Source organism: Silene latifolia, chromosome 3 (assembly GCF_048544455.1).
Source record: "Silene latifolia isolate original U9 population chromosome 3, ASM4854445v1, whole genome shotgun sequence".
NCBI classification, from domain to species: Eukaryota; Viridiplantae; Streptophyta; class Magnoliopsida; order Caryophyllales; family Caryophyllaceae; genus Silene; species Silene latifolia.
Genome location: NC_133528.1, coordinates 85,338,488 through 85,348,776, shown reverse-complemented (window position 1 = coordinate 85,348,776; position 10,289 = coordinate 85,338,488). Strand labels below are relative to the sequence as shown.

Sequence of the window (10,289 nt, the reverse complement as noted above, 5' to 3'; positions counted from 1 at the left end):
ATTACAATTATCGCTATAAAATTCATTTGAGCCTAATAATTACAATTTCATTTTGTAAACTATCCTAACATGTGATAACTATTAATATGAGCACAATTTTACCATCCTTATTATCTTTACTAATAACATTATTCATTCACCTAAACACTTTTCAAACAACAGGGCACACATTAACTACTAATGTGACATTAATTAAATCGAGTAACTCGGAATAGTTACCTTACGCTAGCAAAGAGACAAGTAATAAACTTGAGAAAGCTTCTAAAACCCAAAATTACTCTTCATCTTCAACCACACATGAGCCACCTAAAATAATTATGTGAAAGGACGATATTAACGAATTATCTTTATATAAAATATGAGACGGAAATTAATTTAATTATATTTTAAATAAACCAAACTAGCGTCAAAACAATTTATAGATACGGCCCAAACTCGCGACTTAGCCAGGCCACTGCCTAGGCCACGGCCAGGCCACAGCTAGGCCAACATTATAATAGTCACTCTCGTCCCAATAATTAATTCAATCTCAACTCTCTACTCCATCTCTCTCATTACTCCGTCCTACTCATTACTCCGCCTCATAATATAATACTCCATAGTAACCAGATTTCCATCTCAATATCAATATCGATAATGTCAAATATTCTTTTAAAGAACTGCTCATCACTCGGAGTAAAACTCCGAGCTACTCACCCACTTACCAAAGCCAAACACAATATAAGAGCAAACTACAAAATCTTAACTCTCGATATGATCCAATCTGGGCTATGCAGTCATCTAACCATTCTTAGAGATATAAAACCTTTAGTATAGTGACAAAGAACTCGCAATTTTTAAGCTACCCTCAAATACCAGCACACACGTTCATCTATGCAATGCCATTAGCTAGCTTCTAAAAGAAGTTGCTTTAATCCCAAACAAACTAATAACCTACAATCCAAGCATATAGATTATCATTATGAACAAACAATCAGCCTCTTGTTTTGGAGTCAACCATATCACATAAACCCATGATATTATATATAAAACTCGACGAAAATGCAAAGTATCATCCTCGGTAATAAATTCAAATGCTCTTACTCAAAAACACAAATTCAAGGCTAAGTAAATCTCGCACTACTACAACCCCCATATATTTGGAAGTCTAGCAAACCAAACCATAACTTGTTGTATATTCGGACACGCCTTCTACCTTTGCTATGGAGTATTATACTTCACCAACTCTCCATCTCATAATTAATCAACTCCACTTTAGCACCATCCAAAATTTAACAAACCCATCTCACCATTAATAAATTAAAACTAATTCAACAATAAAAATTATTATAGGTACTACTATTATATAATAGCAAGACAATAGATCATCACTTTATATAATTTAACACATATAGCACGATAAATTTCGACATAGTGTCGAGTAATCCCATCACCGTTACCTTAAACGCTCCTTATTCTTCGAATAAATGGTCCACAAGGCACGAGCCTCACCCCGGGTCTTCGAATCCTTCATAAAAGGGCAAGAAAACGGAATAAAGAAGCTAAAAGACGACACTTTTATAAGACGGCGAAAGGCGAAACCACTACAAAAAGGAGACTTTCTTACCTTAAAAGGACGAGGAAAGGACAAGGAAGCTAATGGTACAAAAATAATGGAGTTTGGTTGAGAAATGAAGGCGGGATCTGGGTTTGAATTGACGGAAAAAATTGGTGATGGAGCTGTTGATTGTTGTTGCTGCTGTTGATTGAAAAAGAGAAAAAATAAAAAAATGGAAGGGGGAAAGTGACGGGTTAACAACAACAACATAATATTAGTAATAATAAATATAATAATAATAATAATAATGAGACACCATCTAGCTTGCTAGCTATTAATTATACGTACGTTACTTCATCGTTAAGTAATTTCGTTCGTTTTTAAAACCGTCTCGAGTTAATAAAAATCGGTTTTTAGTAAAAGTTTCAGTAATAAAACGGAATTAATAATAAATAAATTTAATGAGTGAAAATAAAATAAACTCAGCTAGTTAACGGAAATAATACGATATCAGCTTGAATCGGAATTATTAGCGATTTTTACGAAACTAACGGATATTAATAAAAATTGCTAATTTAGTGAAATAAGCTCAAAATAGCTAATTGGACGGTTTTGTTCCCAAAATCCATCTCGGGTTCACTTAAAACAACTTTCATAAGGACTCGTAAAGAAACGGAAATTATTAAATAAATAAACTCGAACTAACTTTAAATAAACTTATTAATGATTATTAAAATTAACGTATCGAATTATGATGAAATTAATTAATTAGCTAAGCATATATATATAAATCGTTAAATGATGTAATTAAATTCAAAATAGCAATTAAAAGAATTTTATCCAACTTAATAAAATACGGGATGTTACAATCACCCCATCTTTTAAAAAGTTTCGTCCTCGAAACTTGAAAGTATAAATGGAAGGTTATGAAAATAAAACTGAAATTGGAATCGGTAACCAAAACATTTTAAAGGTTATTTATCGTAAGAATCAAAATTCTTTCAAAAGTTTCAAATAAAATTTTCCGACAGAACCAGATTCTCATCAAGGGAACGAAAGTGTTCTCGTTACGTATTCAAGAACATCACATTCCAAATCAACGATAAGGTCAAAAGGCAAATCATTTGTATAAATCAAAAATCAAAATACCTTCAAAAACATTAATGAAGAGTTTTCAAAAATATAAGTCTCATTCATGGAACGGAATTGCTCTTGTCGTGCACACAAGAACGCTAACTTTCCAAGTCAGAGACAAATTTAAAACAAAAACTATTCGCCGACAATCGTAGAACAAGTTATCAAACGTTTCCAATAACTAGTTCTAACATCCGATCAACGTTAAAATCAAAATAAGAGAAAGGTAATCTTCTCAAATGTTCTTTTGCAAAAAGCCAAAGTAGAAATAAAGGTTTCACCTTTAAACTAAAAGGGGAGTTAAATTTCGGAAATATAATATTAAACTTTGACAAAGAAGTCATAAATAGATCAAGGTTAATAGAAATTGGATAAAATTTAAAGAAATTTCGGGTCTAGTAATTAAAATTACGATAAATGAGTTTATATTCAAGGAAGGAATAGGGAACTAAATCAAATTTTCATTTTCAAGTCTTCAAAAATAGGTTAGGTTTGCAGAAGTGACATAAACTTTTAAGAATGAATCGAAACTGGTAGCTTGAAAGTTTAGAAGTTGTACAAAAAAGAAAGTAACTTAGATAGCATAAAAACAAAGTATGTTAAGAGAGCTCAAACTTAAGCCACAAGAGAGCTATAATGACTTTCATAGGGTAAAAATTGAAGTCAAAATTACAAGGATGTCAAAGATAGAGTTTCACAAGATACGAGTGTCAAACTTAAAGGAGGAGCAAGATGAAGCGAGGAAAGGAGGTATGAACGGTAACGCTCATGATCAAGGAGAAAGGGAAATTAGACAACAAGGAAATGTCAGATACTCAAATCTCAAACAACAATGTCATAAGGTAACATCAATTTATGTATGGCTATCAACATTCTAAAGGTATCTCTTTCCAAAATCACATCGTAAACCTTACTCCGTGTTTACTCCTAAGGTAACAACACTCAACCTAAGTCCTTCCAATATCACAACTTCTCAAAACCGGGGTTATAGGTCAACCAGAAACAACTCCACAAGCCAAATTATCCAACCAAGGTTAACACCCCACAAAAGAAAAAGAACTATCTAAAAGGCGTTAAGGGAGGATTAGCAAGGGTGAAAGGACACGTTGGGAGGATACAAATGTAACTTCCTAGGAAAAAGAATAGAGAGTTTAGTAGAAGGATAGGCACCAAGAGATTAAGAATAAGGCGAGATACAAAAAGAACGAGAAATATCTTCAAGGAAGTAGAAGCATTCTTCAAAGGTTGAACAAATCTTCAATCCTCAGCAAAAGGCACTAAATCTTGATCTTTTTTAAAATATAAGTGTCCTTTCAATGGAACGGAGATACTCTTGGCGATCACTCAAGAACATCAATATTCCAATTCAAAGACATAAAAATACATTTTTACACCAACAAATGATAAAACTAATTATCAGACGTCTCCAATAACAAGCTTTAACACTAATTGACGTTAAAACCAGTGAAAAACATTAAAATATTTTCAAAACCTTCAGTTCAAATTTTTTTAATAAGGGCAATAACTCCATTAACTACAAATAAGTTCACGGTCATTGATCTAAGAACGCAACAATTATTAAATGACAATCAACAAACATGTTAGTACCTAACAAAGAGCAAACACAAAGAGACTACATCATAAGATCCTAAATCTAGCCATCTTACCCGTCTCTCAAGTTTATTATTTTAAGGTTAAGTTATTTATAGTGGGGTGCACAAACGTGCGTCGGGAGCAAATATGCTCTGATACCAACTGTGACACCCTCATTTATTGCGGAAAAGTAAACACGTAATTCTACAGAAAAACTGACAGGATATGTTTGTAATTGGTTCAACTAATTAAAACCTGTCATTTTTAAAACTTTTCTAAACCATTCACAAACATTTCCAGAAGGAGGATGCCAACACCGCAAATGCTAACAGACTAATTTACATAACCATGCTAAAGTCGCGAGAATAAAGTGATACAAACCAAAGAAAAAGAGGGAGACATATGTCCCTAAAATGTATGTGACACAAAAAGGGTTTAAGGGTCACAATGAAATAAAATCAGTCTAGGTCCCAAGGTTACTTTGCTCGCTAGCTCGTCCATGTACCCCATATATGCATCACCTACCTGTCATTCGCATTTTATACAAATACGAAAGCCACAGTCAGTGGGGAGTAACTCCGAGTTCTCCCAGCCACGAAATGTCATAATTAATATAACATGTAAACATAAGAATGCGAATACGAATCACACAATGCCCTAGCATATAGATGCTAGACAATCGTGCTTATTATGTGAACAACAATATAACAACACATAGTCCTAGCATGTGAAAACTAGACCGACTCATACTACACTATCATGTGAATCACATAACATCCAGGAATCCAAACTCTATCAACCATAGCCGGCTTGCATCTCACCTTCTATGATTCATAGAATCACCATACAAGAAAGGGAAATATATCAAAGACAGGCATAAGTTCTTAGCACCGTCAATAGTCACTTTGTAACTCGAGTCTATACCACGAGGTAGGGAAGGTAATCGAACCGGTATCTTGGCTCAGCGGTTACTATTAAGAAAACATGGCCAAGAGACAACACAACCCTAGCCTAAAATCTGCAAGAGACCTAGACATGCGGATACACACCACCGCACCCTGAGACCCACAACTTTTTTTTTAAAACAAAGTGAAGTGAGTACCCTAAGGACACCACCGAAGGGTTGGCTAGTACTTAAGTGACCCCATACTATCAAAATAAGTACCGAGGTCATGCCCCAACTTGGATATAAATCCACTAGTCAGGAACACAAAGGCTATCAAGCGGTGAACATATACTCGTCAGAGACTATAAAGACCTATCTATGATGAAGGCCGAAATACTCACCTAGGACCTAGTCCCACTAGTCCCGACTTGAATACTTTAGCCCACACCACACACGACTCACCACACAAGTCAATTAAGACACCCACTTAACCTTAAGAGGGCAAAAAGTCCTACTTACCAACATAAAATCTAATATTCTATCATGTGAAAGGCTATATAAATGTCTAATCAAAGATAAAACCAACGAATCCTCAATACCAATTTCCAATTCTAACAATATTAACCAAATAAAAGGCTTCGGGGAATCTAGGGCCGTTTTTACAATATAAGAAGCTACTTAAATCAACTAATTACACATGTGAGATAAAAATATAATGAATGGCCTAAAACAAGAAAAAGGCCGACTATCTAATTCATTCAAAATTTCATCCAACCGAATTTTTACCCGCAACCCCAGCCCTGCGACAGTGCGGGTCAAATTGCGGTGACCAATCACTCAATTAATCGACATCGCATCGACAAAGGGACTAAGGCTCGGTTTTTCGACACAATCAACAAAACATTACAATTATCGCTATAAAATTCATTTGAGCCTAATAATTACAATTTCATTTTGTAAACTATCCTAACATGTGATAACTATTAATATGAGCACAATTTTACCATCCTTATTATCTTTACTAATAACATTATTCATTCACCTAAACACTTTTCAAACAACAGGCACACATTAACTACTAATGTGACATTAATTCGTCGAGTAACTCGGAATAGTTACCTTACGCTAGCAAAGAGACAAGTAATAAACTTGAGAAAGCTTCTAAAACCCAAAATTACTCTTCATCTTCAACCACACATGAGCCACCTAAAATAATTATGTGAAAGGACGATATTAACGAATTATCTTTATATAAAATATGAGACGGAAATTAATTTAATTATATTTTAAATAAACCAAACTAGCGTCAAAACAATTTATAGATACGGCCCAAACTCGCGACTTAGCCAGCCATCGCTTGCCTAGGCCACGGCCAAAGCCACAAAGGCCAACATTATAATAGTCACTCTCGTCCCAATAATTAATTCAATCTCAACTCTCTACTCCATCTCTCTCATTACTCCGTCCTACTCATTACTCCGCCTCATAATATAATACTCCATAGTAACCAGATTTCCATCTCAATATCAATATCGATAATGTCAAATATTCTTTTAAAGAACTGCTCATCACTCGGAGTAAAACTCCGAGCTACTCACCCACTTACCAAAGCCAAACACAATATAAGAGCAAACTACAAAATCTTAACTCTCGATATGATCCAATCTGGGCTATGCAGTCATCTAACCATTCTTAGAGATATAAAACCTTTAGTATAGTGACAAAGAACTCGCAATTTTTAAGCTACCCTCAAATACCAGCACACACGTTCATCTATGCAATGCCATTAGCTAGCTTCTAAAAGAAGTTGCTTTAATCCCAAACAAACTAATAACCTACAATCCAAGCATATAGATTATCATTATGAACAAACAATCAGCCTCTTGTTTTGGAGTCAACCATATCACATAAACCCATGATATTATATATAAAACTCGACGAAAATGCCAAGTATCATCCTCGGTAATAAATTCAAATGCTCTTACTCAAAAACACAAATTCAAGGCTAAGTAAATCTCGCACTACTACAACCCCCATATATTTGGAAGTCTAGCAAACCAAACCATAACTTGTTGTATATTCGGACACGCCTTCTACCTTTGCTATGGAGTATTATACTTCACCAACTCTCCATCTCATAATTAATCAACTCCACTTTAGCACCATCCAAAATTTAACAAACCCATCTCACCATTAATAAATTAAAACTAATTCAACAATAAAAATTATTATAGGTACTACTATTATATAATAGCAAGACAATAGATCATCACTTTATATAATTTAACACATATAGCACGATAAATTTCGACATAGTGTCGAGTAATCCCATCACCGTTACCTTAAACGCTCCTTATTCTTCGAATAAATGGTCCACAAGGCACGAGCCTCACCCCGGGTCTTCGAATCCTTCATAAAAGGGCAAGAAAACGGAATAAAGAAGCTAAAAGACGACACTTTTATAAGACGGCGAAAGACGAAACCACTACAAAAAGGAGACTTTCTTACCTTAAAAGGACGAGGAAAGGACAAGGAAGCTAATGGTACAAAAATAATGGAGTTTGGTTGAGAAATGAAGGCGGGATCTGGGTTTGAATTGACGGAAAAAATTGGTGATGGAGCTGTTGATTGTTGTTGCTGCTGTTGATTGAAAAAGAGAAAAAATAGAAAAATGGAAGGGGGAAAGTGACGGGTTAACAACAACAACATAATATTAGTAATAATAAATATAATAATAATAATAATGAGACACCAGCTAGCTTGCTAGCTATTAATTATACGTACGTTACTTCATCGTTAAGTAATTTCGTTCGTTTTTAAAACCGTCTCGAGTTAATAAAAATCGGTTTTTAGTAAAAGTTTCAGTAATAAAACGGAATTAATAATAAATAAATTTAATGAGTGAAAATAAAATAAACTCAGCTAGTTAACGGAAATAATACGATATCAGCTTGAATCGGAATTATTAGCGATTTTTGCGAAACTAACGGATATTAATAAAAATTGCTAATTTAGTGAAATAAGCTCAAAATAGCTAATTGGACGGTTTTGTTCCCAAAATCCATCTCGGGTTCACTTAAAACAACTTTCATAAGGACTCGTAAAGAAACGGAAATTATTAAATAAATAAACTCGAACTAACTTTAAATAAACTTATTAATGATTATTAAAATTAACGTATCGAATTATGATGAAATTAATTAATTAGCTAAGCATATATATATATAAATCGTTAAATGATGTAATTAAATTCAAAATAGCAATTAAAAGAATTTTATCCAACTTAATAAAATACGGGGTGTTACAACGGTCGCATTTAAATAGAAACCCGTTGACATATTCATCCATAATGCTACGGCCAAAAATATAATATAACTAAATAAAACCGTTGTCGAATTCATGACATTTAAAACGGTTTAATAAGTATAAACCATTGTCATATTTAATATTTTACAACGGTTGTTTTTCAGTAAAACCGTTGTCATAGGTTTCCGAAGAGCATTCCAACTAATACTACCACGGTTTCAATATTATAGACAACGGTTTTTGAACCGTTATTAATATTGTATTACGGTTTTTTGAACCTGTTATTTACATTTCATAACGGTTCCGCTTTTTTAACAACCGTGGTCACAAAATAACAGTGGTCGATGTAATAACGGTTCTGTGTTTTGTATTACAACGGTATATCACCTTATCTAACCGTTGTTGCACCTATTATTTGGCGTAGTATATATTGTTTTTCTCTCCTTAACTCACATCACCTATTACTCTAAATCTCTCATATCATCATCAAACTTCATTATAATTTGTGCTAAATTGTTCTATTGTGAATTAATTCACTCCTTTGTGCTTATTTGTGTGATTAATTGCTCAACTTTACTCAAGTAAGTGTCCCATTTTTAGTTATAATTGGTCCGAAAAATTGCTGTTTGTTGGTTGAATCTTGTGTTTATTATTTTAAATCTTCTATTGCTCGTATACAATTGCTATTTCCTTACTTCTCAACCCATTAACTATTGAATTAAAGGCCTAAATTCGAAAATTTCAGATTTAGGGTTCATCTTTTCGGGTTGAATTCATGCATTAAATTGGTTGGTAATTGTGTTTATTTGCTTGGAATCTTCATTATTTTGTCATATAATTACAAAGATAAAAGTACATGTATCAAGGACAATGGGGTGGCTAATACCCTAGCTCATTTGCCACCCCATTGTCCTTGATACATGTACTTTTATCTTTGTTGTAAATGCATATTAGTTGGAGAAATTTCTATCACATTAGAATGCATGCATGTTTCATAAGTTGAGTGAGTGTCTTAATTCTTTCTATATATCTTACATATAACTTACCCCTTATGAGTGCATGAGTGAATCCGCGAGAATCCAACTAATTGGTCTTGCAAGATTGAAAGGTATTTGGCTGAGTCACGGTATCATGTCACATCTTAAGTTGAGCTGCATTCTTCTGTTACCTGTGCCTTTGAATTTGTTTTATTGGCACAATTTTGGTCATTACTTTGTTATAGATATGGATAACTTGGGATTTGTATATGCATCGACATTAGCTCTGAGTTATTCATTCACCATTTGTATATTTGTCTTTTGTATTGTGTTAGTGTTTTGCTTAAGGACACGCAAAGAGTTGGTTTGAGGGAGTTTGATGTATCACTTTTAAATACACTTTTATGACTCCTTTCGTGCTCGTTTTGATACGGTTATCGTGCCAATTATGTCATTTATATGCCTTTTCTATTAGAATGTCGATATTGCCGCTACTTTATGTTTAAATGCAGGAATGACGCATTTACGAGGTGAAACAAGTGAAGTTGAGCACTGCGGATATGACATAGCAGGATACACGAGGCAAGGCATGGTACGGGAAACTAGAGAAATTGAAGATAAGAAGTGAAGACTACGCGAAGATAAGTTGAAAAGGGCTGAATCCTCGATCGAGTGCATGTAGGCTTGATCGAGTGATATGTCCTCGATCGAGTATGTGTAGGCTCGATCGAGGATCTTTATTACTGAGCACCTTTCCGAATTTTCCTAAAACATGTCTTATTTGTATTATATATTCTAAACTCGGAAAAATTATTAGGTTACGCTTTTATTACTTTTTGAACTCGAAAAAACTCTA

At 33.9% G+C, this 10,289-nt stretch overlaps 2 long non-coding RNA genes across 2 annotated transcripts; both read right to left on the bottom strand.

Moving 5' to 3' along the window:
* Positions 1-216: 216 nt before the first annotated feature.
* LOC141646164 (uncharacterized) lies at positions 217-1,746 on the bottom strand. Its single transcript, XR_012545394.1, has 3 exons — positions 1,607-1,746; positions 1,440-1,507; positions 217-306 (listed from the first exon to the last, which is right to left on the bottom strand). It is a non-coding gene; the product is annotated as an uncharacterized LOC141646164 (long non-coding RNA).
* A 2,882-nt stretch (positions 1,747-4,628) lies between these two features.
* LOC141646163 (uncharacterized) lies at positions 4,629-7,811 on the bottom strand. The gene is made up of 4 exons (XR_012545393.1): positions 7,659-7,811; positions 7,492-7,559; positions 6,270-6,356; positions 4,629-4,789 (listed from the first exon to the last, which is right to left on the bottom strand). It is a non-coding gene; the product is annotated as an uncharacterized LOC141646163 (long non-coding RNA).
* Between the last annotated feature and the right edge of the window lie 2,478 nt (positions 7,812-10,289).